This window comes from Orbicella faveolata, unplaced genomic scaffold (genome assembly GCF_042242905.1).
Source record: "Orbicella faveolata isolate gen_17 unplaced genomic scaffold, um_ofav_v1 contig_3, whole genome shotgun sequence".
NCBI classification, from domain to species: Eukaryota; Metazoa; Cnidaria; class Anthozoa; order Scleractinia; family Merulinidae; genus Orbicella; species Orbicella faveolata.
The window spans coordinates 23883668-23911400 of record NW_028301558.1 but is presented as its reverse complement, the minus strand read 5'-3'; positions in this window follow the sequence as shown (position 1 = coordinate 23911400).

The window sequence follows — 27733 nt, the reverse complement described above, 5'->3', positions numbered from 1 at the left end:
GTGTTCTTTGACTGAAAAACAAAGCCATCGCGAGTTAGTTTAGCGTCCCTGGGACTGGAAAATATTCCCCAAGTTCCGGTAACTCGAGCTGAAATTGGTGAAAATCACGATGCTCCCAAAGCGGTCTCGGCTACCCTTTTAGTCTTAAAGTGAAGTGGGGCTATATTTCTGTCCAGAAGCTCGAAAGTGAGCGTTGAAAAAGTTTTGCTGTGTGCATTTCACTGCAAACCAAAGCTATCAAAAGTTAGTTTAGGGTCCCCGGGACTGGAAAATATTCCCCAAGTTCCGGGAAAGCGAGCCGAAGTTGATCAAAATCACGATGCGCGAAATGCGGTCTCGGCTACTGTTTCAGTCTTAAAGTCAAGTGTGGCTATATTTTGGCCCACAAGCTCGAAAGTGAGCGTTCAAAAAGTTTTGCTGTGTCCATTTCACTGAAAAGCAAGGCCATCAGGACTTAGTTTAGCGTCCAAGGGACTGGAAAATGTTCCCCAAGTTCCGGGAGATCCACCCGAAGTTTGTCAAAATCACAATGCGCGTAAGGTGGTCTCGGTTATTCTTTAAGTCTTAAAGTAAAGTGGGGCTTTATTTCGGCCAGGAAGCTGGAAGGTGAGCGTTCAAAAAGTTTTGCTCTGTCCACCTCACTGCAAACCAAGGCCATCAGGAGTTAGTTTAGAGTTCCCGGGACTGGGAAATATTCCCCAAGTTCCGGAATATCGACCGGAAGCTTGTCAAACTCACGATGCGAGCAAGGCGGTCTCGGCTACTCTTTCAGTCTTAAGTGAAGTGGGGCTATATTTCGGCCCAGAATCTCGAAAGTGTGCGTTCAAAAAATTCTGCTGTGTCCATTTCAATGCAAACCAAGGCCATCAGGAGTTAGTTTAGAGTCCCCGGGAGTGGAAAATATCCCCCAAGTCCCGGGAATTGGAGCCGACGTTGATCAAATTCATGATGCGCGTAACGTGGTCTCGGCTACTGTTTAAGTCTTAAAGTCAAGTGTGCCTATATTTCGGCCCACAAGCTAGATAGTGAGCGTTCAAAAAGGTTTGCCGTGTCCATTTAACTTCAAAACAAGGCCATCAGGACTTAGTTTAGCGTCCAAGGGACTGGAAAATATACACGAAGTTCCGGGAAATCCATTCGAAGTTCGTCAAAATTACGATACACGTAAGGCGATTTCGGCTACTCTTTCAGTCTTAAAGTAAAGTCGGGCTATATTTCTGTCCAGAAGCTCGAAAGTGAGCGTTGAAAAAGTTTTGCTGTGTGCATTTCACTGCAAACCAAAGCTATCAAAAGTTAGTTTAGGGTCCCCGGGACTGGAAAATATTCCCCAAGTTCCGGGAAAGCGAGCCGAAGTTGATCAAAATCACGATGCGCGAAATGCGAACTCGGCTACTGTTTCAGTCTTAAAGTAAAGTGTGGCTATATTTTGGCCCACAAGCTCGCAAGTGAGCGTTCAAAAAGTTTTGCTGTGTCCATTTCAATGCAAAGCAAGGCAATCAGGAGTTAGTTTAGAGTCCTCGGGACTGGAAAATATCCCAAAAGTTCCGAGAAATCGATCCGAAAATGGTCAAAATCACAATGCGCGTAAGGCGATCTCGGCTACTCTTTCACTCTTAAAGTGAAGTGGGACTATATTTCGGCCCCGAAGCTCCAAAGTGGGCGTTCAAAAAGTTATGCTGTTCACATTTCAGTGCAAACCAAGGCCATCCGGAGTGAGTTTAGAGTCCCCCGGAGTGGAAAATATCCCAAAAGTTGCGTGAAATCGAAAAGACGTTGGTCAAAATCACGATGCGCGTAAGACCTTCTTAGCTACTCTTTCAGTCTTAAAGTGAAGTGGGGCTATATTTCGGCCCAGAAGCTCAACAGTGAGGGTTCAAAAAGTTTTGCTGTATCTATTTCAATGCAAACCAAGGCCATCAGGGGTTACTTAAGAGTCCTCGGGACTGGAAAATATCCCCCAAGTTCCGGTAAATCGAGCCGGAGTTCGTCAACATCACGATGTGCGTAAGGTAGTCTCGGCTACTCTTTCAGTCTTAAAGTAAAGTGGGGCTATCTTTCGGTCCAGAAGCTCGAGAGTGAGCGTTCAAAGAGTTTCGCTGTGTCCATTTCACTGAAAACCAAGACAATCAGGAGTTAGTTTAGAGTCACCGGGACTAAAAAATATCCCCCAAGTTCCGGCAAATCGAGCCGAACTTGGTCAAAATCACGGTGCGCTTAAGGCGGTGTCGGCTACTCCTTAAGTCTTAAAGTGAAGTGGGGCTCTATTTCGGCCCACAAGCTCACAGCTCAAAAAAATTACTGTGTCTATTTCACTGCAAACCAAGCCTATCAGGAGTTAGTTTAGAGTCCCCGGGAGTGGAATGTATTTCCCAAGTTCCGGAAAATCGAAAAGAGGTTGGTCAAAATCACGATGCGCGTAAGACCTTCTTAGCTACTCTTTCAGTCTTAAAGTGAAGTGGGGCTATATTTCGGCCCAGAAGCTCAAAAGTTTTGCTGTATCTATTTCAATGCAAACCAAGGCCATCAGGGGCTACTTAAGAGTCCTCGGGACTGGAAAATATCCCCCAAGTTCCGGTAAATCGAGCCGAAGTTCGTCAACATCACGATGTGCGTAACGTGGTCTCGGCTACTCTTTCAGTCTTAAAGTGAAGTGGGGCAATATTTCGGCCCAGAAGCTCGAAAGTGAGTGTTTCAAAAGTTTTGCTCTGTCACTTTCAGTGCAAACCAAGGCCATCAGAAGTCAGTTTAGAGTCCCCGAAACTGGAGAATATCCCCCAAGTGCCGGGAAATCGAGCCGAAGTTGATCAAATTCATGATGGGCGTAACCTTGTCTCGGCTACTGTGTCAGTCCTAAAGTAAAGTGTGGCTATATTTCGGCCCACAAGCTAGAAAGTGAGCGTTCAAAAAGTTTTGTTGTGTCCTTTTTACTTCAAAACAAGGCCATCAGGACTTAGTTTAGCGTCTAAGGGACTGCAAAATATCCCCCAAGTTCCGGGAAGTCCATTCGAAGTTCGTCAAAATTACGATGCGCGTAAGGCGGTCTCATCTACTCTTTCAGTCTTAAAGTAAAGTGGGGCTATATTTCTGCCCAGAAGCTCCAAAGTTGTGCTCTGTCCATTTCACTGAAAACAAAGGCCATCAGCAGTTACTTTAGAGTCCCTTTGACTGGAATATATCCCCCAAGTTTCGGGAAATAAACGCGAAATTGGTCAAAATCACGATTCGCTCAAGACGGTCTCGCCTACTCTTTCAGTCTTAAAGTAAAATGGGGCTCTATTTCGGCCCGGAAGCTCGAGAGTGAGCGTTCAAAAACTTTTCCTGTGTCCATTTCACTGACATCTTAGGCCATCAGGAGTTAGTTTAGAGTCCTTGGGACTGGAAAATATTTCCCAAATTCTGGCAGATCGAGCCAAAGTTGCTCAAAATCACGATGCGCGTAAGGCGGTCTCGGCTACTCTTTCAGTCTTAAAATGAAGTGGGGCTATATTTCGGCCGACAAGCTAAACACCGAGCGTGCGCTCCTTTTGCCTGTGTACATATCACTGAAAACTAAGTTCATCAGGAGTTAGCATAGAGTCCTCGGGACTGGAAAATATTCCCCGAATTGCGGCAAATCGAGCCAAAGATGCTCAAAATCACGATGCGCGTAAGGCGGTCTCGGCTACTCGTTTACTCCGAAAATGAAGTGTGGCTATATTTCGGTTCTACAAGCTCGACACCGAGCGTGCTCTCCTTTTACCTGTGTCCATTTCACTAAGAACTAAGTCCATCAGGAGATAGTTTAGAATCCTCGAGACTGGAAGCTATCCTCCAAGTTTCGGCAAATTGAGCCATACTTTCTTAAAATTACGATAAGCGTACGGCAGTTTCGTTTACTCTTTCAGTCTTAAAATGAACTGGGGCTACATTTCGGCCTAGAAGCTCGACACCGAGCGTGCGCTCCTGTTACCTGTGAGCATTTGACTGAAAACTAAGGCCATCAAGAGTTAGGGTAGAGTCCCCGGGACTGGAAAATATCCCCCAAGTTTTGGCAGATCGAGCCATAGTGGCTAAAAATTTCGATGCGCTTAAGGCGCTTTCGTGTACACTTTCAGTCTTAAAAGAAAGTGGGACTATATTTCGGCCTACAACCTGGAAACCTAGCGTGTGCCCCTTTTACCTGTGTCCATTTCACTAAAAACCAAGGAATTCAGGAGTTAGTTTAGAGCTTCCGGGACTGGAAAATATCCTCCAAGTCCCAGGAAATCAAGCCGAAGTTCGACAAAATTACTATGCGCGTAAGGCGGTCCTGGCTACTCTTTCAGTCTTAAAGTGAAGTGGGGCTATATTTCGGCCCAGAAGCTCGAAAGTGAACCTTCAAAGAGTTTGGCTGTGTCCATTTCACTGAAAACCAAGGCCATCAGGAATTAGTTTAGAGTGCCCAGGACTGGGAATTATCTCCCAAGTTCCGTGAAATCGAGCCGAAGTAGCCCAAAATCACGATGCGCGCAAGGCGGTCTCAGATAGTCTTTCAGTCTTAAAGTGAAGTAGGGCTATGCTTCGGCCCAGAAGCTCAAACGTGAGCGTTCAAAAAGTTGTGCTGTGTCCATTTCACTGCAAACCAAGGCAATCAGGAGTTAGTTTAGAGTCCCCGGTAGCGGAAAATATCCCCCATTTCCCGGAAAATCGAGCCAAAGTTGGTCAAAATCACGATGCGCGTAAGGCGGTCCCGGTTACTCTTTCATTCTTAAAGTGAACTGGGGCAATATTTCCGCCCAGAAGCTGGAAAGTGAGCCTTCAAAAAGTTGTGCTGTGTCCATTTCACTCCAGAGCAAGGCCATCAGGAGTTACTTTAGAGTCCGCGGGACTGGAAAATATCCCCCAAGTTCCGGGAAATCGAGCCGAAGCTGGTCAAAATTACGATGGGCGTAACGCGGTCTCGGCTACTCTTTCACTCGCAAAGTGAAGTGGAGCTATATTTCGGCCCAGAAGCTCAAACGTGAGCGTTCAAAAAAATGTGCTGTGTCCATTTCACTGCAAACCAAGGCCATCAGCAGTTAGTTTAGAGTCCCGGGACTGGAATATATCCCCGAAGTTCCGGAAAATCGAACCGAAGTTGGTCAAAATCACGATGCGCGTAAGACGGTCTCGGCTACTCTTTCAGTCTTAAAGTAAAGTGGGGCTATATTTCGGCCCAGAAGCTCGGAAGTGACCCTTTAAAAACTTACGCTTTGTGCATTTAACTGCAAACCAAGGCCATCAGGAGTTAGTTTAAGGTCTCCCGGACTGGAAAATATCCCCCAAGTTCCGGGAAATGGAGTTGAACTTTGTCAAAATCACGATACTCGTAAGGCGGTCTCGGCTACTATTTCAGTCTTAAAGTGAAATATGGTTGTATTTCGGCCCAGAAGCTCGAAACTGAGCGTTCAAAAAGTTTTCCTGCGTCCATTTCACTGCAAACCAAGGCTATCAGGAGTTAGTTTAGAGTCCCCGGGACTTGAAAATATCGCCAAAATTCTAGAAAATCGAGCGGAAGTTGCTCAAAATCACGATGCGCGTAAGGCTGTCTCGCCTACTCTTTCAGTCTTATAGTGAAGTGGGGCTATATTTCATCCCAGAAGCTCGAAAATAAGCCTTCAAAAAGTGTTACTGTGTTCATTTCACTGCAAACCAAGGCCATCACGAGTTAGTTTAGACTCCTCGGGACTGGAAAATATCGCCCAAGTTGGGGGAAATTAAGCCGAATTTTGTCAAAATCACGATGCGCGTAAGATGGTCTCGGTTACTCTTTTATTCTTAAAGTGAACTGGGGCTATATTTCGGCCGAGAAGCTAGAAATTGAAAGTTCAAAAAGTTTTGCTGTGTTCATTTCACTGCAAACCAAGGCCATCAGGAGTTAGTTTAGACTCCGCGGGACTGGAAAATATCGCCCAAGTTCGGGGAAATCGAGCCGAATTTTGTCAAAATCACGATGAGCGTAAGCCGGTCTCGGCTACTCTTTCATTCTTAAAGTAAAGTGGGGCTATATTTCGGCCCAGAAGCTCGAAAGTGAAAGTTCAAAAAGTTTTGCTGTGTCCATTTCACCGCAAACCAAGCCACATCAGCAGATTGTTTACAGTGTCCGGGACATCAAAATATCCCCCAAGTCCCGGGAAATCGACCCGAAGTTTGTAAAAATCACGATGCGCGTAAAGCAGTCTTGGCTACTCTTTTAGTCTTAAGGTGACGTGGCTGTATATTTCTGCCCAGAAGCTCGAAAGTGAGCGTTCAAAAAGTTTTGCTCTAAGTTCTGGCAACTCAAGCCGAAGTTGGTCAAATTCACGATGCGTCTAAGGCGGTCTCGGCTACTATTTCACTCTTAAAGTGAAGTGGGGCTATATTTCGGCCCAGAATTTCGAAAGTAAGCGTTCAAAAAAAATTGCTGGGTCCATTTCACTGCAGAGCAAGGCCATAAGGGGTTAGTTTAGAGTCCTTGGGACTTGAATATATCCCCGAAGTTTCGGGAAATCGAGCCGAAGTTGGTCAAAATGGCGATGCGCGTAAGACGGTCTCGGCTACTCTTTCAGTCCTAAACTGAAGTGGGGCTATATTTCGGCTCAGAAGCGCGAAGGGGAGCGTTGAAAAAGTTTTGCTCTCTCCATTTCAATGCAAACCAAGGCAATCAGGATTTACTTTAGAGTCCCCGGTACCGGAAAATATTCCCCATTTCCCGGGATATCGAGCCAAAGTTGGTCAAAATCAGAATGCGCGTAAGGCGGTGTCGGCTATTCTTTCATTCTTAAAGTGAACTCGGGCTATATTTCGGCCCAGAAGCTCGAAAGTGAAAGTTCAAAAAGTTTTGCTGGGTCCATTTCACCGCGAACCAAGCCACATCAGGGGATAGTTTACAGTCTCCGGGACATCAAAATATCCTCCAAGTTGCGGGAGATCGAGTCGAAGTTTGTCAAAATCACGATGCGCGTAAAGCAGTCTCGGCTACTCTTTGAGTCTTAAAGTGACGTGGCTGTATATTTCGGCCCACAAGCTTGAAAGTGAGCGTTCAGAAAGTTATGCTGTGCCCATTTCACTGCAAAGCAAGGCCCTCAGGAAGTAGTTTACAGTGCCCGGAACTGGAAAATATCCCCGAAGTTCCGCGAAATCGACACGAAGTTGGTCAACATAACGATTCGCGTAAGGCGGTCTCGGCTACTCTTTCAGTCTTAAAGTGAAGTAGGGCTATATTTCGGTACAGAAGCTCGAAACTGAGCCTTGAAAAAGTTTTCCTCTCTGAATTTCACTGAAAACCAAGGCCATCATCAGTTAGGTTAGAGTCCCCGGGACTGGAAAATATCTCTTAAGTTCTGACAACTCAAGCCGAAGTTGGTCAAAATCACGATGCGCCTAAGGCGGCCTCGGCTACTCTTTCAGTCTTAAAGTGAAGTGGGGCTCTATTTCGGCCCAGAAGCTCCAAAGTGAGCGCTGCAAAAAATTTGCTGTGTCCATTTCACTGCAAACCAAGGCCATCAGGAGTTACTTTAGAGTCCCCGGGACTGCAATATATTTCACAAGTTCCGGAAAATCCAGTAGACGTTGGTCAAAATCACGATGCGCGCAAGACGGTCTTGGCTAGTCTTTCAGTCTTAAAGTGAAGTGGGGCTATATTTCGGCCCAGAAGCTCAAAAGTGAGCTTCAAAAAGTTTTGCTGTATTAATTTCAATGCAAACGAAGGCCGTCAGGGGCTACTTAAGAGTCTTCGGGACTGGAAAATATTCCCCAAGTTCAGGGAAATTTAGCCGAAGTTGGTCACAATCACGGTGCGCGTTAGGCGGTCTCGCTTACTGTTTCAGTCTTAAAGTGAAGTGAGGCTTTATTCCCGCCAGGGAGCTTGAAAGTGACCGTTCAAAAAGTTTCCCTGTGTTTAGTTCACTGCAAACCAAAGCCATCAGGAGCTAGTTTAGAGTCACTGGGACTGGAAAATATCCCCCAACTTCCGGGAAATCGAGCCGAAGTTGGTCAAAATAACGATTTGCGTAAGGCGGTCTCGGCTACTCTTTCAGTCTTTAAGTGAAGTGGGGCTATATTTCGGGCCAGAAGCCCGAAAGTGAGCGTTCAAAGAGTTTTGCTGTGTTTATTTCACTGCAAACCAAGCCCATCAGGAGTTAGTTTAGCGTCCCCGGGACAAGAAAATATGCCCCAAGGTCCAGGAAATTGAGCCGAGGTTGGTTAAAATCATGATGCCCCTAAAGTGGTCTCGGCTACTCTTTCTGTCTTAAAGTGAAGTGGGGATATATTTCTGTCCAGAAGCTCGAAAGTGAGCGTTCAAAAAGTTTTGCTGTGTGCATTTCACTGCAAAACAAGGCCATCAAGACTTGGTTTAGCGTCCAAGAGACTGGAAAATGTTCCCCAAGTTCCGGGAGATCCACCCGAAGTTGGTCAAAATCACAATGCGCGGAAGGTGGTCTCGGCTACTCTTTCAGTCTTAAAGTGAATTGGGGCTATATTTCGGCCCCGAAGCTCCAAAGTGGGCGTGCAAAAAGCTATGCTGTGCGCATTTCAGTGCAAACAAAGGCCATCTGGAGTTTGCTTAGAGTGCCCCGGACTGCAAAAAAAATCCCAAAAATTGCGTGAAATCGAGCTGAACTTGGTCTAACTCACGATGCGCGTGAGGCGGTCTCGGCTACTATTTGAGTCTGAAAGTGAAGTGGGATTCTCTTTCGGCCCAGAAGCTACAAAGAGAGTGTTCAAAAAGCTTTCCTTTGTCCATTTCACTGAAAACCAAGGCCATCAGCAGTTACTTTAGAGCCCGCGGAAATGGAATATATCCCCCAAGTTCCGGGAAACCGACCCGAAGTTGGTCAAAATCACGATTTGCGCAAGACGGTCTCGCCTACTCTTTCAGTCTTAAAGTAAAATGGGGCTCTATTTCGGCCCAGAAGCTCGAGAGTGAGCGTTCAAAAAGTTTCGCTGTGTCCATTTCACTGCAAACCAAGACAATCAGAAGTTAGTTGAGAGTCCCCGGGACTGGAAAATATCCTCCAAGTTCCGGGAAATCAACCCGAAGTTTGTCAAAATCACGATGCGCGTAAGGCGGTCTCGGCTACTCTTTCAGTGTTAAAGTAATGGGGGGCTATATTTGGGCCCAGAAGCTCGAAATTGAGCGTTCAAAAACTTTTTCTGTTTCCGTTTCACTGCAAACCAAGACCAGCACGAGTTAGTTGAGAGTCCTCAGAACTGGAATATATCCCCTTAGTTCCGGCAAATCGAGCCGAAGTTGCTCAAAATCACGATGCACGTAAGGCGGTCTTGGCTACTCTTTCAGTCTTCAAGTGAAGTGGGGTTCAATTTCGGTCCAGAAGCTCGAAAGTATGCGTTCAAAAACTTTTTCTGTTTCCGTTTCACTGCAAACCAAGACCAGCACGAGTTAGTTTAGAGTCCTCGGGACTGGAAAATATTTCGCAAGTTCCGGGAAATCAAGCCGAAGCTGATCAAAATCACGATGCGCGAAACGTGGTCTCGGCTACTGTTTCAGTCTTAAAGTGAAGTATGGCTATATTTCGGCCCACAAGCTCGAAAGTGAGCGTTCAAAAAGCTTTGCTGTGTCCATTTCACTGCAAAACAAGGCCATCGGCACCTAGTTTAGCGTCCAAGGGACTGGAAAATATCCCCCAAGCTCCGGGAAATCACCCGAAGTTTGTCAAAATCACGATGCGCGTAAGGCGGTCTCGGCTACTTTTTGCATATTAAAGTAAACTGGGCTATATTCGGCCCAGAAGCTTGAAGGTGAGCCTTCAAAAAGTTTTGCTGTCTCCATTTCACTGCAAACCAAGGCCATCAAGAGTTAGTTTAGAGTCCCTGGGACTGGAAAGTATCCCACAAGTTCCGGAATATCGACCCGAAGTTGGTCAAAATCACGATGCGCGCACGCCGGTCTCGGCTACTCTTTAAGTCGTAAGTGATGTGGGACTATTTTTCGGCCTAGAAGCTCGAAAGTGTGCGTTCAAAAACTTGTGCTGTGTGAATTTCACTGCAAACCATGGCCATCAGGAGTTAGTTTAGAGTCCACAGGACTGGAAAATATTCCCCAAGTTCCAGGAAAGCGAGCAGAAGTTGATCAAAATCACGATGCGCGTACCGCGGTCTCGGCTACTGTTTCAGTCTTAAAGTGAAGTGTGGCTATATTTAGGCCCACAAGCTCGAAAGTGAGCGTTCAAAAAGCTTTTCTGTGTCCATTTCACTGCAAACCAAGGCCATCAGGAGTTAGTTTAGAGTCCCCGGGACTGGAAAATATTCTCCAAGTTCCAGGAAATGGCGCCGAAGTTGATGAAAATTACGATGCGCGTATCGGGCTCTCGGCTATTCTTTCAGTCTTAAATTTAAGTAGGGCTATATTTCGGCCCTGAAGCTCGAGGGTGCGCGTTTAGAATGTTTTGCTGTGTTCATTAAACTGCAAACCAAGGTCATCGGGAGTTAGTTTAGCGTCCCCGGGACTTTAAATTACTCGCCAACTTCCGGGAAATCGAGCAAAAGTGGCCCAAAATCACGATGCGCGTAAGGCGGTCTCGGCTACTCTTTCAGTCTTAAAATTAAGTGGGGCTATATTTCGACCTAGAAGCTCGAGACCGGGCGTGCGCTAATTTTACCTATGTCCATTTTACTGACATCTTAGGCCACCAGGTGTTAGTTTAGAGTCCTTGGGACTGGAAAATATGTCCCAAATTCTGGCAGATCGAGCCAAAGTTGCTCAAAATCACGATGCGCGTAAGGCGGTCTCGGCTACTCTTTCAGTCTTAGTGTTATGTTATATGCCGACGACACCGTTATTTTTACTGCTGCTTCAAACATTGACCAACTACAGCTGAACTTAAGCCTTGATCTCAATAACGTCTCTAACTGGTTAACAGCAAACGGTCTTTTCCTCAACCTAAAGAAAACTGAGTATGTTTTATTTGGAACTCGGCAAAGGCTAGTGAGATCTGAATCTCATAGTCCGCTTTGCATGGAAGGAAAGGAAGTCAACCAAGTAAAATCGTTCAAGTACCTAGGAGTCTTGCTAGACGAGTGTTTATCTTTCAACGATCACATAAGCTATTTAAGGTCAAAAGTTGCTAGCAGACTTGGCCTCCTGTCCCGATTACGAGGTTGTTTAACCACGGAAGCAGCAAATAAGATCTATTTGTCAACGGTGCTACCGATATTAAGCTATTGTGATACGTGCTTTTGCCCTCTGGGAAGCACTAACAGAAAGACTCTTGAACGCCTGCAACGACGAGCTGCGAAAATCGTATACGGTTTTAAACCTGACATAGCCACGGAAACAATACTCGAGAACCTACGCTGGCCCTCTCTTACAAAAACCATGGAAAAGCACTGTGCACTGTTAGTTAACAAGTGCTTGGTCGGAGAAGTTCCTCTATACTTTAAAGACTATTTCCTGTTACGCTGCCAGAGCGACAACCAACATGTTTTTAACAGATGCACTAGATCGTCAATCACTGACATTATACGTCCTAAATTTCATTTAGATGTCGCTAAAAAGTCTTTTTATTATCATGGTGCATGCACATTTAATAGCCTTCCAACGAACATAAAGATTTTACCACCTAAGGAACGTTTCAAGGCTATCTCCGATTTTTTTCCTTAGGTTATTTTTTAGAACATTTTCAATTCTATATCCAATTTTTATGAGAACGCTATTACCTTTTTAAGCTTTTAAATTTTTTAAACATTTCAGCGTATCTTTTAAAGTAGTTAGGTTTTTTATAGATATATATTATTTATACATGCTCTTTTTATTTTACGTTATACAGGGCCCCCGTTGATACCAGTCCTGCGACTGAAGGGGTCACCCTGTTTAAATATTGATTATTAAGAGTGCCTGCCTGTAAAAATCAGACAAATTCTTAATTTCGCGGCAAGGGTCGAAAATTCGATTTCGCTCATATTCTTATGGTAGATAGGCTAGGGCATGACAAAAACTACCGGACAGTTTTTTTGGCAAAATATCCCTTTATTTCAAAGAAATACGCAAGTTACCAAATTCCGTTGAAATCGTCATTTAACGCACCATTTTATTACACAAGTTTGAGAGCCTCGCATGCAAAACCACATCATTCTTCCGTCTTTAAAACACTCAAATATTTTTGTACAATGTTTAAATATGTACTGGGTTGGTTTTAGGAAGTGTTGCGTTGTCTTTTTGGGTGCAAAATAATTAAATCTCGAAGACATGTATTTCATTCACTTAAAAGTACTTCGTGAATATAATTAATTTTCACCATGTGCGAAACCTTCAAATGGATCAAGCTTCAGGTGGTTGAATCGCAGAAGGATGGTCTACAGATTCCTGTAAAAATTTCTTTGGGCAAATGATTGTGAGCGACGCGAGAGCTTTTCAAAGTACGTCAAAAATGCAAATATTTGACCATCCGTCGTCAAATTTCAATTTACGGGTTAGACGTATATTTTAGCATGCGCCACACGACTTGACCTATAATAAGTTGAAATAGACACAGAGTTGATAATTTCGAAATGTTCTAACCTTATTTGTTGTGAAAGGCAGGTCCAAAGCCGATTTGAGGTGTTTCTAGTCGATCTCTCGCCATTCGTCGCACATAAAGCAGAAGTTTGCTATTGTTTACACAAGGTTAACATCCGATGTACTGTACATCGCCTACTGTCAACCTATTATTGGTCGAATACTATGAATCTGTGACCATCTTTCTACGCTTATGAACATCACTGCATCTAAGTCTAAAACGGCTGAGTCATTTGTAGATAGTTGCTTACTTTACGCTTTGCCAAAATATTGCGTTTGATCGATTGCTGACCATTGCTGATAAGCGTGTCGGCGCAGCACAATCTTACAGCCGTTATTTGTTCGTCACGCAATGCTGTCACGACATATGCTGCACGTTTTGATCTATTTTGTATAGAGTAATCTCAGGATAAGTGAAACCATTTAATCATTGATCATCTGTTTGTTCATATATAATAATATGTGTATGTTTATATAATCGTGTTCTATAGTGTACGTGGCGTCGGTCGAAATCACGTTTGTTGTACGTTCTGACGTTTCAGACAACAGCTGATAAAGCTAGTGCCTGTACTCACTAGAATTTTAAGAAAATCGCCATGAACAAATTATAGATCAATGAAGCGAGAACTAGCTGAAATAAAAATAGGAAATCACAACGTGTCTAATTCGTGAGAAAAACAGACTAAATTCAATTAGTAATTACGTGAGTAAATAGCCCTAGCCATGCCATTTCATTTGGCGTATTTTGTTTGCTTAGTGGCGAGGCATTGGTATGTAACAGAAAATAGTGAACTGTTGTCAATACACTCCAAAATTATCGTCAGTAAAACATTGTAAATAAAACACCTATTGACCGGTTACCTCCGCGGCCACCATTTGGTCATTCCGATAAGGGTTTCATTATTGTCTTTACCCCTATTGAGCGGCCACCCAAAATTTAAGAACTTTGTTTTGGAAAGGGCGATGGCAGATAAGAGTCTGAAATTGAAGGTGCATGACGAGTGATAATTCAAACACACGTCTATCATGATTGTCTTGAACTGACTCCATGTTCACCATGAAATTTATAGCCCGACAGTGAAAAATTAAATATTTAAGGTACAAAAACCTCTATTTAAGCGGCTACCCCATTAAGCGGTCACCACCCATTTCCCAGAGGGTAACCCACTGTATTACATACATGTAAACCAACAATAATTGCATAGCGCGAAAAGACCTAGGTATGAGTTTAGCGTTACAGTATTACGCAGGGCATGTAGGTAGCGGTGGTCGAGTAAAAGATTACAACAGGGGCAATGGTAAACTATTCATTCTTTTCATTTCTTAATTCAATCTCTTCCTACTCAACACGATTGTGTGCTCCCAGTGATTCCAAGCCTTACGGAGCCTTACGTATTAGGATAGATATTGTCCTACCTCTACCCCCTAAAATGGGATGACAGCATTGCGTGACGAACAAGGAACCGCTGCAAGCAAGGATTCAAGCGATCAAACCATGATGATCAAACGTTTGGTTTAGTGCAAAGCAAGCAACTATCTACAGATGACTTGGCCGCTTTTGACTTAGATGCAGTGAGGATCATATGTGTCGAAAGAGGGTCACAGATTCATGGTATTCGACCGTTAAATAAGTTGACAGTTGGCGATGTACATCGGACGTTATGTAAACAAAAGCAAACTTCTGCTTTATGTGCGACGAATGGTGAGAGAAACACGTCAAATCGGCTTTGGACCTGCCTTTTACAGCAAATGAGGTTAGAACATTTCGAAATTATCAACTCTGTGTCTATTTCAACTTAACATAGGTCAAGTCATGTAGCGCATGCTAAAATATACGTCTAACCGACTAACCCGGAAATTGAAATTTGACGACGGATGGTCAAATATTTGCATTTTTGACGTACTTTGAAAAGCTCTCGCGTCGCTCATAATCATTTGCCCAAAGAAATTTTTACAGGAATCTGTAGACCATCCTTCTGCGATTCAACCACCTGAAGCTTGATCCATGTGAAGGTTTCGCACATGGTGAAAATTAATTATATTCACGAAGTACTTTTAAGTGAATGAAATACATGTCTTCGAAATTTAATTATTTTGCACCCAAAGAGACAACGCAACATTCCCTAAAATCAACCCAGTACACATTTAAACATTGTATAAAAATATTTGAGTGTTTTAAAGACGGAAGAATGATGTGGTTTTGCATGCGAGGCTCTCAAACTTGTGTAATAAAATGGTGCGTTAAATGACGATTTTAGCGGAATTTGGTAATTTGCATATTTCTTTGAAATAAAAAGATATTTTGCCAAAAAAACTATCCAGTAGTTTTTGTCATGCCCTAGCCTATTTGCCATGAAAATATGAGCGAAATCGAATTTTCGACTCTTGCCGAGTTATTGTCCATTTTTATGGACATAGACTCTTAAAATGAAGTGGGGCTATGTTTCGGCCGACAAGCTCAACACCGAACGTGCGCTCCTTTTGCCTGTGTACATATCACTGAAAACTAAGTTCATCAGGAGTTAGCATAGAGTCCTCGGGACTGGAAAATATTCCCCGAATTCCGGCAAATCGAGCCAAAGATGCTCAAAATCACGATGCGCGTAAGGCGGTCTCGGCTACTCGTTTACTCCGAAAATGAAGTGGGGCTATATTTCGGTTCTACAAGCTCGACACCGAGCGTGCTCTCCTTTTACCTGTGACCATTTCACTAAGAACTAAGTCCATCAGGAAATAGTTTAGAATCCTCGAGACTGGAAGCTATCCTCCAAGTTTCGGCAAATTGAGCCATACTTTCTTAAAATTACGATAAGCCTATGGCAGTTTCGTTTACTCTTTCAGTCTTAAAATGAACTGGGGCTACATTTCGGCCTAGAAGCTCGACACCGAGCGTGCGCTCCTGTTACCTGTGACCATTTCACTGAAAACTAAGGCCATCAAGAGTTAGGGTAGAGTCCCCGGGACTGGAAAATATCCCCCAAGTTTTAGCAGATCGAGCCATAGTGGCTAAAAATTTCGATGCGCTTAAGGCGGTTTCGTGTACACTTTCAGTCTTAAAATAAAGTGGGGCTATATTTCGGCCTACAACCTGGAAACCTAGGGTGCGCCCCTTTTACCTGTGTCCATTTCACTAAAAACCAAGGAATTCAGGAGTTAGTTTCGAGCTTCCGGGACTGGAAAATATCCCCCAAGTCCCAGGAAATCAAGCCCAAGTTCGACAAAATTACTATGCGCGTAAGGCGGTCCCGGCTACTCTTTCAGTCTTAAAGTGAAGTGGGGCTATATTTCGGCCCAGAAGCTCGAAAGTGAACCTTCAAAGAGTTTGGCTGTGTCCATTTCACTGAAAACCAAGGCCATTAGGAATTAGTTTAGAGTGCCCGGGACTGGGAATTATCTCCCAAGTTCCGGGAAATCGCGCCGAAGTAGCACCAAAATCACGATGCGCGTAAGGCGGTCTCGGCTAGTCTTTCAGTCTTAAAGTGAAGTAGAGCTATGCTTCGGCCCAGAAGCTCAAACGTGAGCGTTCAAAAAGTTGTGCTGTGTCCATTTCACTGCAAACCAAGGCAATCAGGAGTTAGTTTAGAGTCCCCGGTAGCGGAAAATATCCCCCATTTCCCGGAAAATCGAGCCAAAGTTGGTCAAAATCACGATGCGCGTAAGGCGGTCCCGGTTACTCTTTCATTCTTAAAGTGAACTGGGGCAATATTTCCGCCCAGAAGCTGGAAAGTGAGCCTTCAAAAAGTTGTGCTGTGTCCATTTCACTCCAGAGCAAGGCCATCAGGAGTTACTTTAGAGTCCGCGGGACTGGAGCATATCCCCCAAGTTCCGGGAAATCGAGCCGAAGTTGGTCAAAATTACGATGGGCGTAAGGCGGTCTCGGCTACCCTTTCACTCTTAAAGTGAAGTGGAGCTATATTTCGGCCCAGAAGCTCAAACGTGAGCGTTCAAAAAGTTTTGCTGTGTTAATTTTGCTGCAGACCAAGGACGTCGGGGGTCAGTTTAGAGTCCCCGGGACTGGAAAATATCCCCCAAGTTCCGGGAAATTTAACCCAAGTTGGTCAAAATCACGAAGCGCGTACGGCAGTCTCGGCTACTCTTTCAGTCTTAAAGTGAAGTGGGGCAATATTTCGGCCCAGAAGCTCGAAACTGAGTGTTTCAAAAGTTTTGCTGTGTCCATTTCACTGCAAAACAAGGCCATCACGACTTAGTTTAGCGTCCAAGGGACTGGAAATATCCCCCAAGTTACGGGAAATCCACCCGAAGTTAGTCAAAATCACGATGCGCTTAAGGGGGTCTCGGCTACTCTTTCAGTCTTAAGGTAAAGTGGGCTTAGATTTAACTCCAGAAGCTCGAAAGTAAGGGTGCAAACATTTTTGTCTGTATTTCACTCACATCTTAGACAATCAGGAGTGAGTTTAGAGACTTTGGGACTGGAAAATATCTCCCAAGTTTCGCCAGATCGAGCCGAAGATCCTCAAAATCACAATGCGCGTAGGGCGCTCCCGCCTACTCTTACAGTCTTAAAAAGAAGTAGGGCTATATTTCGGCCAGCAAGCTCGAAAGTGCGCGTTCAAAAAGTGTTCCTGTATCCATTTCACTGGAAACCAAGGCCATCAGGAGTTAGTTTAGAGTGCCCGGGAATGGAAAATATCCCCCTATTTGCGGGAAATCGAGCCGAAGTATCCCAAAATCACGATGCGCGTAAGGCGGTCTCGGCTACTCTTTCAGTCTTAAAGTTAACTGGGGCTATATTTCGACCCATAAGCTCGAAAGTGAGCGTTCAAAAAGTTTTGTTGTGTCCATTTAACTGCAAACTCAGGCCATCGGAAGTTAGTTTAGCTTCCCCGGGAATTGAAAATATTCGCCAACTTTCGGGAAATCGAGCCGAAGTTTGTCAAAATTACGATGCGCGTAAGGCGGTCTCGGCTACTCTTTCAGTCTTAAAGTTAACTGGGGCTATATTTCGACCCATAAGCTCGAAAGTGAGCGTTCAAAAAGTTTTGTTGTGTCCATTTAACTGCAAACTCAGGCCATCGGAAGTTAGTTTAGCTTCCCCGGGAATTGAAAATATTCGCCAACTTTCGGGAAATCGAGCCGAAGTTTGTCAAAATTACGATGCGCGTAAGGCGGTCTCGGCTACTCTTTCAGTCTTTAAGTGAAGTAGGGCTATATTTCGGCCGACAAGCTCAAAAGTGAGCGTTCAAAAAAATGTGCTGTGTCTATTTCACTGCAAACCAAGGCCATCAGCAGTTAGTTTAGAGTCCCCGGGACTGGAATATATCCCCGAAGTTCCGGGAATATAACGGAAGTTGGTCAAAATCACGATTTGCGTAAGGCTGTCTCGCCTACTCTTTCAGTCTTAAAGAGAAGTGGGGCTATATTTCATCCAGGAAGCTCGAAAAATAAGCCTTCAAAAAGTGTTACTGTGTTCATTTCACTGCAAACCAAGGCCATCAGGAGTTAGTTTAGACTCCTCGGGACTGGAAAATATCGCCCAAGTTGGGGGAAATCGAGCCGAATTTTGTCAAAATCACGATGCGCGTAAGACGGTCTCGGCTATTCTTTCATTCTTAAAGTTAACTCGGGCTATATTTCGGCCCAGAAGCTAGAAAGTGAAAGTTCAAAAAGTTTTGCTGGGTCCATTTCACCGCGAACCAAGCCACGTCAGGAGATAGTTTACAGTCTCCGGGACATCAAAATATCCCCCAAGTTGCGGGAAATCGAGCGGAAGTTTGTCAAAAGCACGATGCGCGTAAAGCAGTCTTGGCTACTCTTTGAGTCTTATAGTGACGTGGCTGTATATTTCGGCCCACAAGCTCGAAAGTGAGCGTTCAAAAAGTTATGCTGTGCCCATTTCACTGCAAAGCAAGGCCCTCAGGAAGTAGTTTACAGTGCCCGGAACTGGAAAATATGCCCCAAGTTCCGCGAAATCGACACGAAGTTGGTCAAAATAACGATTCGCGTAAGGCGGTCTCGGCTACTCTTTCAGTCTTAAAGTGAAGTAGGGCTTTATTTCGGTACAGGAGCTCGAAAGTGAGCGTTAGAAAAGTTTTCCTCTCTCAATTTCACTGAAAACCAAGGCCATCATGACTTAGTTTAGAGTCCCCGGGACTGGAAAATATCTTTTAAGTTCTGGCAACTCAAGCCGAAGTTGGTCAAAATCATGATGCGCCTAAGGCGACCTCGGCTACTCTTTCAGTCTTAAAGTGAAGTGGGGCTCTATTTCGGCCCAGAAGCTCCAAAGTGAGCGCTGTAAAAAATTTGCTGTGTCCATTTCACTGCAAACCAAGCCTATCAGGAGTTAGTTTAGAGTCCCCAGGACTGCAATATATTTCCCAAGTTCCGGAAAATCGAGAAGACGTTGGTCAAAATCACGATGCGCGCAAGACGGTCTCGGCTAGTCTCTCAGTCTTAAAGTGAAGTGGGGAATATTTCGGCCCAGAAGCTAAAAAGTGAGCGTTAAAAAAGTTTTGCTGTATCCATTTCAATGCAAACGAAGGCCACCAGGGGTTACTTAAGAGTCTTCGGGACTGGAAAATATCCTCCAAGTTCAGGGAAATTTAGCCGAAGTTGGCGAAAATCATGGTGCGCGTTAGGCCGTCTCGCTTACTGTTTCAGTCTTAAAGTGAAGTGAGGCTTTATTCCTGCCCAGGAGCTTGAAAGTGAGCGTTCAAAAAGTTGCCCTGTGTTTATTTCACTGCAAACCAAAGCCATCAGGAGCGTGCGCCCCTTTTACTTGTGTCCATTTCACTAAAAACCAAGGCATTCAGGAGTTAGTTTAGAGCTTCCGGGACTGGAAAATATCCCCCAACTTCCAGGAAATCAAGCTGAAGTTGGTCAAAATAACGATTCGCGTAAGACGGTCTCGGCTACTCTTTCAGTCTTAAAGTGAAGTGGGGCTATATTTCGCGCCAGAAGCCCGAAAGTGAGCGTTCAAAAAGTTTTGCTGTGTTCATTTCACTGCAAACCAAGCCCATCAGGAGTTAGTTTAGCGTCCCCGGGACAAGAAAATATGCCCCAAGGTCCGGGAAATTGAGCCGAGGTTGGTCAAAATCACGATGCCCCTAAAGTGGTCTCGGCTACTCTTTCTGTCTTAAAGTGAAATGGGGCTATATTTCGGGCCAGAAGCTCGAAAGTGAGCGTTCAAAAAGTTTTCCTGTGTGCATTTCACTGCAAATCAAAGCTATCAAAGTTAGTTTAGGGTCCCCGGGACTGGAAAATATTCCCCAAGTTCCGGGAAGGCGAGCCGAAGTTGATCAAAATCACGATGCGCGAAGTGCGGTCTCGGCTACCCTTTCAGTCTTAAAGTAAGGTGTAGCTATATTTCGGCCCACAAGCTCGAAAGTGAGCGTTCAAAAAGTCTTGCTGTGTGCATTTCACTGCAAAACAAGGCCATCAGGACTTAGTTTAGCGTCCAAGACACTGGAAAATTTTTCCCAAGTTCCGGGAGATCCACCCGAAGTTTGTCAAAATCACAATGCGCGTAAGGTGGTCTCGGCTACTCTTTCAATCTTAAAGTGAAGTGGGGCTATATTTCGTCCCCGCAGCTCCAAAGTGGGCGTTCAAAAAGTTATTTTGTGCAAATTTCAGTGCAAACCAAGGCCATCTGGAGTTTGTTTAGAGTCCCTGGGACTGGAAAATATCCCAAAAGTTGCGTGAAATCGAGCTGAACTTGGTCTAACTCACGATGCGCGTGAGGCGGTCTCGGCTACTATTTGAGTCTGAAAGTGAAGTGGGATTCTATTTCGGCCCAGAAGCTACATAGAGAGTGTTCAAAAAGCTTTCCTTTGTCCATTTCACTGAAAACCAAGGCCATCAGGAGTTAGTTTAGAGCCCGCGGAAATGGAATATATCCCCCAAGTTCCGGGAAATCGACCCGAAGTTGGTCAAAATCACGATTTGCGCAAGACGGTCTCGGCTACTCTTTCAGTCTTAAAGTAAAGTGGGGCTATATTTCGGTCCAGAAGCTCGAGAGTGAGCGTTCAAAAAGTTTCGCTGTGTCCATTTCACTGAAAACCAAGACAATCATGAGTTAGTTTAGTGTCCCCGAAACTGGAAAATATCCCCCAAGTTCCGGCAAATCGAGCCGAACTTGGTCAAAATCACGGTGCGCTTAAGGCGGTGTCGGTTACTCCTTCAGTCTTAAAGTGAAGTGGGGCTCTATTTCGGCCCACAAGCTCACAGCTCAAAAAAAATTACTGTGTCTATTTCACTGCAAACCAAGGCTATCAAGAGTTAGTTTAGAGTCCCCGGGAGTGGAATGTATTTCCCAAGTTCCGGAAAATCGAGAAGACGTTGGTCAAAATCACGATGCGCGTAAGACGGTCTCGGCTACTCTTTCAGTCAAAGTGAAGTGGGGCTATATTTCGGCCCAGAAGCTCAAAAGTGAGCGTTCTAAAAGTTTTGCTGTATCCATTTCAATGCAAACCAAGGCCATCAGGGGTTACTTAAGTGTCCTCGGGACTGGAAAATATCCCCCAAGTTCCGGTAAGTCGAGCCGAAGTTGGTCAAAATCACGATGTGCGTAAGGTGGTCTCGGCTACTCTTTCAGTCTTAAAGTGAAGTTGGGCAATATTTCGGCCCAGAAGCTCGAAAGTGAGTGTTTCAAAAGTTTTGCCCTGTCACTTTCAGTGCAAACCAAGGCCATCAGAAGTTAGTTTAGACTCCCCGAAACTGGAGAATATCCCCCAAGTCCCGGGAAATCGAGCCGAAGTTGATCAAATTCATGATGCGCGTAATGTGGTCTCGGCTACTGTGTCAGTCCTAAAGTGAAGTGTGGCTATATTTCGGCCCACAAGCTAGAAAGTGAGCGTTCAAAAAGTTTTGTTGTGTCCATTTTACTTCAAAACAAGGCCATCAGGACTTAGTTTAGCGTCCAAGGGACTGCAAAATATCCCCCAAGTTCCGGGAAGTCCATTCGAAGTTCGTCAAAATTACGGTGCGCGTAAGGCGGTCTCATCTACTCTTTCAGTCTTAAAGTAAAGTGGGGCTATATTTCTGCCCAGAAGCTCCAAAGTTGTGCTCTGTCCATTTCACTGAAAACCAAGGCCATCAGGAGTTACTTTAGAGTCCCTTTGACTGGAATATATCCCCCAAGTTTCGGGAAATAAACGCGAAATTGGTCAAAATCACGATTCGCTCAAGACGGTCTCGCCTACTCTCAGTCTTAAAATAATATGGGGCTCTATTTCGGCCCAGAAGCTCGAGAGTGAGCGTTCAAAAACTTTCGCTGTGTCCATTTCAATGCAAACCAAGACAATCAGAAGTTAGTTGAGAGTCCCCGGGACTGGAAAATATCCCCCAAGTTCTGGGAAATCAACCCGAAGTTTGTCAAAATCACGATGCGCGTAAGGCGGTCTCGGCTACTCTTTCAGTGTTAAAGTAATGGGGGGCGATATTTTGGCCAGGAAGCTCGAAATTGAGCGTTCAAAAAGTTTTGCTGGGTATATTTTACTGCAAACCAAGGCCATCAGGAATTAGTTTCGAGTCCTCAGAACTGGAATATATCCCCTTAGTTCCGGCAAATCGAGCCGAAGTTGCTCAAAATCACGATGCAGGTAAGGCGGTCTCGGCTACTCTTTCAGTCTTCAAGTGAAGTGGGGTTCTATTTCGGTCCAGAAGCTTGAAAGTATGCGTTCAAAAACTTTTTCTGTTTCCGTTTCACTGCAAACCAAGACCAGCACGAGTTAGTTTAGAGTCCCAGGGACTGGAAGATATTTCGCAAGTTCCGGGAAATCGAGCCGAAGTTGATCAAAATCACGATGCGCGAAACGTTGTCTCGGCTACTGTTTCAGTCTTAAAGTGAAGTATGGCTAAATCTCGGCCGAGAAGCTCGAAAGTGAGCGTTCAAAAAGCTTTGCTTTGTCCATTTCACTGGAAACCAAGGCCATCAGGAGTTAGTTTAGAGTCCCCGGGACTGGAAAATATTCTGCAAATTCCAGGAAATGGCGCCGAAGTTGATGAAAATTACGATGCGCGTAACGGGCTCTCGGCTATTCTTTCAGTGTTTAATTTAAGTACGGCTATATTTCGGCCCTGAAGCTCGAAGGTGAGCGTTGAGAATGTTTTGCTGTGTTCATTAAACTGCAAACCAAGTTCATCGGGAGTTAGTTTAGCGTCCCCGGGACTTTAAATTGTTCGCTAACTTCCGGGAAATCGAGCAAAAGTGGCCCAAAATCACGATGCGCGTAAGGCGGTCTCGGCTACTCTTTGAGTCTTAAAATTAAGGGGCGCTATATTTCGACCTAGAAGCTCGAGATCGGGCGTGCGCTAATTTTAGCTGTGTCCATTTCACTGACATCTTAGGCCATCAGGAGTTAGTTTAGAGTCCTTGGGACTGGAAAATATTTCCCAAATTCTGGCAGATCGAGCCAAAGTTGCTCAAAATCACGATGCGCGTAAGGCGGTCTCGGCTACTCTTTCAGTCTTAAAATGAAGTGGGGCTATATTTCGGCCGACAAGCTCAACATCGAGCGTGCGCTTCTTTTACCTGTGTACATATCACTGAAAACTAAGTTCATCAGGAGTTAGCATAGAGTTCTCGGGACTGGAAAATATTCCCCGAATTGCGGCAAATCGAGCCAAAGATGCTCAAAATCACGATGCGCGTAAGGCGGTCTCGGCTACTCGTTTACTCCGAAAATGAAGTGGGGCTATATTTCGGTTCTACAAGCTCGACACCGAGCGTGCTCTCCTTTTACCTGTGTCCATTTCACTAAGAACTAAGTCCATCAGGAAATAGTTTCGAATCCTCGAGACTGGAAGCTATCCTCCAAGTTTCGGCAAATTGAGCCATACTTTCTTAAAATTACGATAAGCCTACGGCAGTTTCGTTTACTCTTTCAGTCTTAAAATGAACTGGGGCTACATTTCGGCCTAGAAGCTCGACACCGAGCGTGCGCTCCTGTTACCTGTGACCATTTCACTGAAAACTAAGGCCATCAAGAGTTAGGGTAGAGTCCCCGGGACTGGAAAATATCCCCCAAGTTTTGGCAGATCGAGCCATAGTGGCTAAAAATTTCGATGCGCTTAAGGCGGTTTCGTGTACACTTTCAGTCTTAAAATAAAGTGGGGCTATATTTCGGCCTACAACCTGGAAACCTAGGGTGTGCCCCTTTTACCTGTGTCCATTTCACTAAAAACCAAGGAATTCAGGAGTTAGTTTCGAGCTTCCGGGACTGGAAAATATCCCCCAAGTCCCAGGTAATCAAGCCGAAGTTCGACAAAATTACCATGCGCGTAAGGCGGTCCCGGCTACTCTTTCAGTCTTAAAGTGAAGTGGGGCTATATTTCGGCCCAGAAGCTCGAAAGTGAACGTTCAAAGAGTTTGGCTGTGTCCATTTCACTGAAAACCAAGGCCATCAGGAATTAGTTTAGAGTGCCCAGGACTGGGAATTATCTCCCAAGTTCCGGGAAATCGAGCCGAAGTAGCCCAATATCACGATGCGCGCAAGGCGGTCTCGGCTAGTCTTTCAGTCTTAAAGTGAAGTAGGGCTATGCTTCGGGCCAGAAGCTCAAACGTGAGCGTTCAAAAAGTTGTGCTGTGTCCATTTCACTGCAAACCAAGGCAATCAGGAGTTAGTTTAGAGTCCCCGGTAGCGGAAAATATCCCCCATTTCCCGGAAAATCGAGCCAAAGTTGGTCAAAATCACGATGCGCGTAAGGCGGTCCCGGTTACTCTTTCATTCTTAAAGTGAACTGGGGCAATATTTCCGCCCAGAAGCTGGAAAGTGAGCCTTCAAAAAGTTGTGCTGTGTCCATTTCACTCCAGAGCAAGGCCATCAGGAGTTACTTTAGAGTCCGCGGGACTGGAGCATATCCCCCAAGTTCCGGGAAATCGAGCCGAAGTTGGTCAAAATTACGATGGGCGTAAGGCGGTCTCGGCTACCCTTTCACTCTTAAAGTGAAGTGGTGCTATATTTCGGCCCAGAAGCTCAAACGTGAGCGTTCAAAAAAATGTGCTGTGTCCATTTTACTGCAGACCAAGGACGTCGGGGGTCAGTTTAGAGTCCCCGGGACTGGAAAATATCCCCCAAGTTCCGGGAAATTTAACCCAAGTTGGTCAAAATCACGACGCGCGAACGGCAGTCTCGGCTACTCTTTCAGTCTTAAAGTGAAGTGGGGCAATATTTCGGCCCAGAAGCTCGAAACTGAGTGTTTAAAAAGTTTTGCTGTGTCCATTTCACTGCAAAACAAGGCCATCACGACTTAGTTTAGCGTCCAAGGGACTGAAAATATCCCCCAAGTTACGGGAAATCCACCCGAAGTTAGTCAAAATCACGATGCGCTTAAGGGGGTCTCGGCTACTCTTTCAGTCTTAAGGTAAAGTGGGCTTAGATTTAACTCCAGAAGCTCGAAAGTAAGGGTTCAAAAATTTTTGTCTCTATTTCACTCACATCTTAGACAATCAGGAGTGAGTTTAGAGACTTTGGGACTGGAAAATATCTCCCAAGTTTCGCCAGATCGAGCCGAAGATCCTCAAAATCACAATGCGCGTAGGCCGCTCCCGCCTACTCTTTCAGTCTTAAATAGAAGTAGGGCTATATTTCGGCCAGCAAGCTCGAAAGTGCGCGTTCAAAAAGTGTTCCTGTGTCCATTTCTCTGGAAACCAAGGCCATCAGGAGTTAGTTTAGAGTTCCCGTGACTGGAAAATATGCCCCTATTTGCGGGAAATCGAGCCGAAGTATCCCAAAATCACGATGCGCGTAAGGCGGTCTCCGCTACTCTTTCAGTCTTAAAGTTAAGTGGGGCTATATTTCGACCCATAAGCGCGAAAGTGAGCGTTCAAAGAGTTTTATTGTGTCCATTTAACTGCAAACTAAGGCCATCGGAAGTTAGTTTAGCTTCCCCGGGAATTGAAAATATTCGCCAACTTCCGGGAAATCGAGCCGAAGTTGGTCAAAATTACGATGCGCGTAAGGCGGTCTCGGCTACTCTTTCAGTCTTAAAGTGAAGTAGGGCTATATTTCGGTCCAGAAGCTCGAAAGTGAGCGTTCAAAAAGTTTTCCTCTCTCAATTTCACTGAAACCCAACGCCATCATGAATTAGTTTAGAGTCCCCGGGACTGGAAAATATGTTTTAAGTTCTGGCAACTCAAGCCGAAGTTGGTCAAAATCACGATGCGCCTAAGGCGGCCTCGGCTACTCTTTCAGTCTTAAAGTGAAGTGGGGCTCTATTTCGGCCCAGAAGCTCCAAAGTGAGCGCTGCAAAAAATCTGCTGTGTCCATTTCACTGATAACCAAGGCCATCAGGAGATAGTTTAGAGTCCCCGGGACTGCAATATATTTCCCAAGTTCCGGAAAATCGAGAAAACGTAGGTCAAAATCAAGATGCGCGGAAGACGGTCTTGGCTAGTCTTTCGGTCTTAAAGTGAAGTGGGGCTATATTTCGGCCCAGAAGCTCAAAAGTGAGCGTTCAAAAAGTTTTGCTGTATCCATTTCAATGGAAACGAAGGCCATCAGGGGTTACTTAAGAGTCTTCGGGACTGGAAAATATCCCCAAGTTCAGGGAAATTTAGCCGAAGTTGGTCAAAATCACGGTGCGCGTTAGGCGGTCTCGCTGACTGTTTCAGTCTTAAAGTGAAGTGAGGCTTTATTCCTGCCCAGGAGCTTGAAAGTGAGCGTTCAAAAAGTTGCCCTGTGTTTATTTCACTGCAAACCAAAGCCATCAGGAGCTAGTTTAGAGTGCTCGGGACTGGAAAATATCCCCCAACTTCCGGGAAATCGAGCCGAAGTTGGTCAAAATCGCGATTCCCGTAAGGCGGTCTCGGCTACTCTTTCAGTTTTAAAGTGAAGTGGGGCTATATTTCGGGCAAGAAGCCCGAAAGTGAGCGTTCAAAAAGTTTTGCTGTGTTCATTTCACTGCAAACGAAGGCCATCAGGAGTTAGTTTAGGGTCCCGGGGACAAGGCAATATGCCCCAAGGTCCGGGAAATTGAGCCGAGGTTGGTCAAAATCACGATGCCCCTAAAGTGGTCTCGGCCAGTCTTTCTGTCTTAAAGTGAAGTGGGGCTATATTTCGGGCCAGAAGCCCGAAAGTGAGCGTTGAAAAAGTTTTGCTGTGTCCATTTCACTGCAAACCAAGGCCATCAGGGGTTAGTTTAGAGTCCCCGCGACAGAAAAATATTGCCCAAGTTCCGGAGAATCGAACCGAAGTTGATCAAAATCACGATGCGCGAAATGCGGTATCGGCTACTTTTTCAGTCTTAAAGTGAAGTGGGGCTATATTTTGGCCCAGAAGCCCGAAAGTGAGCGTTCAAAAAGTTTTGCTGTGTTCTTTGACTGAAAAACAAGGCCATCACGAGGTAGTTTAGCGTCCCTGGCACTAGAAAATATTCCCCAAGTTCCGGTAAATCGAGCTGCAGTTGGTAAAAATCACGATGCTCCCAAAGCGGTCTCGGCTACCCTTTCAGTCTTAAAGTGAAGTGGGGCTATATTTCGGCCCAGAAGCTCAAAAGTGAGCGTTCAAAAAGTTTTGCTGTATCCATTTCAATGCAAACCAAGGCCATCAGGGGTTACTTGAGAGTCCTCGGGACTGGAAAATATCCCCCGACTTTCGGTAAATCGAGCCGAAGTTGGTCAAAATCACGATGTGCGTAAGGTTTTCTCGGCTACTCTTTCAGACTTAAAGTGAAGTAGGGCAATATTTCGGCCCAGAAGCTCGAAAGTGAGCGTTTAAAAAGTTTTGCTCTGTCACTTTCAGTGCAAACCAAGGCCATAAGAAGTTAGTTTAGAGTCCCCGGGACTGGAGAATATCCCCCAAGTCCCGGGAAATCGAGCCGAAGTTGATCAAATTCATGATGCGCGTAACGTGGTCTCGGCTACTGTGTCACGCCTAAAGTGAAGTGGGGGTATATTTCGGCCCACAAGCTAGAAAGTGAGCGTTTAAAAAGTTTTGTTGTGTCCATTTTACTACAAAACAAGGCCATCAGGACTTAGTTTAGCGTCCAAGGGACTGCAAAATATCCCCCAAGTTCCGGGAAATCCATTCGAAGTTCGTCAAAATTACGATGCGCGTAAGGCGGTCTCATCTACTCTTTCAGTCTTAAAGTAAAGTGGGGCTATATTTCTGCCCAGAAGCTCCAAAGTTGTGCTCTGTCCATTTCACTGAAAACCAAGGCCATCAGGAGTTACTTTAGAGTCCCTTTGACTGGAATATATCCCCCAAGTTTCGGGAAATAAACGCGAAATTGGTCAAAATCACGATTCGCTCAAGACGGTCTCGCCTACTCTTTCAGTCTTAA